The sequence below is a fragment of the Echinops telfairi genome, unplaced genomic scaffold, assembly GCF_000313985.2.
Source record: "Echinops telfairi isolate 266 unplaced genomic scaffold, ASM31398v2 ScPeMD7_7468;HRSCAF=8506_0, whole genome shotgun sequence".
NCBI classification, from domain to species: domain Eukaryota; kingdom Metazoa; phylum Chordata; class Mammalia; order Afrosoricida; family Tenrecidae; genus Echinops; species Echinops telfairi.
In genome coordinates, this window is record NW_022111369.1 from 14,451,945 (window position 1) to 14,455,249 (window position 3,305).

The 3,305-nt window shown below is 40.5% G+C and overlaps 1 pseudogene; it reads right to left on the bottom strand.

Moving 5' to 3' along the window:
- Positions 1 to 2,481: 2,481 nt before the first annotated feature.
- On the bottom strand, positions 2,482 to 3,085 carry LOC101662331 (annotated as a pseudogene).
- Between the last annotated feature and the right edge of the window lie 220 nt (positions 3,086 to 3,305).

Consider the following 3,305-nt stretch of genomic DNA (forward strand, 5'->3'; position numbering starts at 1 on the left):
AGCCAGAAGGAGAACCAATGCATTTAAATTGTGGTGCTGCAAAAAAATATTAAAGGTAGCATGGATGGATGTGTTAAAGAGGGTTCTCTAGAGAAACAAAACCAGGACATGATTTTATATACACGAATATATATATATATATATATATACACACACACACACACACACACAGCACAAAGGAATATAATAGCTAATTAGCCAACACAGCAGTACAGAGGACTCAGTTCAACTCATTTTCATGCAACAGTTAATATACTGGAAGTCCTTCAACTCACCAGGGTCACTGGATCCAAGGTCAAGGAAGCTGACAGCTGAGTCTTTCTTGGGCAATGCAGGCAATCCAGCCACAGGCAGCAAACAGTAGGGCGGGTTACCAACAGTTAGCAAGACAACAGAGTCTGACAGTTCCAACTTCAAGTGTTGTATATACCAGCAGTTTGGCGAAGCAAGCCTTGAAGGAAACTCAAGCTCTAGCAACGTGATCCATGGGTTGGCAGTCCCACAGGTAGTGTAGCTAATGAGCTGAGGCAGAGAAGCAGCAGCCACAAGCTGGTCTAATTACCAGAGAGCAAGAGAGAGAGACAGGGCTCATTGAGACATTTATCTCTTTGCCTTCCAATCAAACTGTGACCTTATTCATCCCACATGTTCTTATTGACCTGGTTGGCACAATAAACCTACCTATCACAATGACCAAAAGAACAAATACATCTCTCTTGTAAGCAGCACAACCAGAATAGAATGCTCCTTAGAAGCAAGGATGGTGAGACTTTGTCTCATATACTTTGGATATGTTGTCAAGAGAGACCAATTCCTGTGAGAATAGTGTAATATTTTGTTTGAAATAGTGCAATGTTTTGTTCAATTGTGCACAGGGCAGTTAGGAGTTGGAGCAGACTTGACGGCATCTAATAACAGTAAGAAGCACAGAGGTGCTTTCTATCTCTAAAGAACTACCACTCTGTAAAGAACTGTGTTTCAGAAAATTATATACTTGTGCTCACTCATTTTAAACTCAATATTATAAAACATTGAGTTTTATAACATTCTCATTTCCCTCTTGAAAAATATTTGATTACATATTTGAATTTTAATTACATATTTGAAGTTGGAATATCAACTCTTACAACAGTATTTTAGGGCATGCTTATCACATAAAATTTTTTAAATTGTTAATTCAGAATTGGCCAATAGCTAGATGACTGTTCATTGAAATCTACCATTTTTGAAAAATGGTTTATAGTTTTATAGAGAAGGCAAATTCATTTGGTTCCAATAATTTTAAATCTGTGCTTTCATGGAAAAGGTGTAAATAGTACACCGCACTATCTCAAACGGCCTCTTTTTATCAATAAATTTAAATCCTACTTAGGGAAGGAAGCTGAGCACAAGAGATAACTCATTGAGCGATATGATGTATTAAAAAGATACCATCTCTTCTTCAGACCAGCATGACCAACTTAGAGCAGACATCTCCTTGCAGTCTGTGATGCCGATCCAACACAGTATGCTCATTTGTCCATGTTAGTTGTACTATCACTTTATTTCCACTTTCCCCTTTTATACATGGACTAGTGAGATCATTGGAAATTGTATGGGCTTGTCTTGAAAAAAATCCCTATTAGAATATGCATGAAGAAATAAGTTTGATTGGAGTGGTAATGTTTATATACATATAGCCAAAATATTGTTCAGTTGGCAAGGTACTAGCATACAAGACAGAGGATAGAATGTGAAGTCATTGCCAGATGATTATGAATCTTCATGCTATAATTTATTATTAAAATGACTTAGGTAAGTATATTTATGTGTTGAGCTTCAATTTCTGTGTGAACAGTAGTATTCGTGGTAATTATCTAGTAGTATTATGAGAAGTCGGAAAAATTAATATAAAATTCCCAATGTAGTGCCTGTTAAGGAGCCCAGGTGACAGAGTGGTGACATGTTGGGCAGCTATTCGAAACTACCAGCACTTCAAGGGATAAAGACAGGATTTTCCATTCCCGTAAGGCTTTATCATCGAGAAAACCCCCAGGGGCAGTTCTGCTCTGTCCTGTAAGGTTGCTGCGAGTCGGAATTTACGCCACGCAGTGACTTTGGTTTTTGGTTTGTTGGATACTAAACATTCAACAAATGGTAGCTATTCTTATTTCTCAATAACAATGATTTGAAAATTAATTTCTCAGCGTTAATTTAAATACTGAGCCTCCAGATTTGAATTTACACTGGAATCTGATTAGCTGTCAGTTTCAGTCTACCTCAATTCCTCAGAATAATGTTTATGAAGACAATAGGAAGGATAAAAACCTCATAACAATGAAAAGTGAGCCTGATTTCCTGTATCACCTATCTATCTATCTTTTTTTTTTTAAGAAAAACTTATTTAATTAAAAACAAAAAACAAAAAAACAAGACACTGGGCTTTTCCAGAAGGGAAAGAGAAATGAGTACTCGGGTTCGGAAGAGGCGCAGTTAATCCATTCAGGTCTTCAGTGTCCAGGTGGTGATTCTGTCCTTCTTGATGATGTGGACAAAGACTCCCATCCCGGACACCGCATCCGGTCCACAGCCTTCAGCATGGCTTGGGAGATGGTTTCAAATAAGGATTCCGGATCCCTGCTTGGCTCTCAGAGGAACTCGCACATCCTGTACATTTGCTCAGTGCAGGTGCCACTGACCACAAAGTCGTCAGTCACCAGAGTGCAGCCGATGAGGTCCAGAGGGCAAATGAATGGCTTGAAGGTCTTTGGGTCCAACCCAGCAATGCTGGGCTCCGCGTAGTACGGGCTAAACCGTTTCTCATACAGGAGGTTGGCCACATGCTCATGAGCGTGTCGGGATTGATCTGCCGACCTTCCTTCAGCTCATAGAGGTTCAGCCGGAACTTGAGGCGCTGGGCAACGGTCTGGACATCGTGGCGAGCCCTGCCAGGCCGATGTACAGACGGTCTCCCATGGGGAAGATCTTCTGGAAGTCTGTGGTCACCATCTGGGTCAGAATCCCAGCGCCTGTCCGCCACGATGACCACACAGTTCTTCCCTTTCATGGCCATGACGGCCCCACCATTGTAGGACGTAATCGACATGATTGCAGTGGAATAGAGCCCCCAGTCACCGCCGTGATTCCAGCAAACTCGCTCAGGTCGTCCCATCTATCTATCTATCTATCTATCTATCTATCTATCTATCTATCTATCTTTCTATCTATCTCAGGTTACTTGAACAGTAATCATACAAGAATTCCTACTTCACATTTGGTGGTCAATGTGCATTGTTTTGTCTCTAAGATTTCTCCTTTTCTGATCC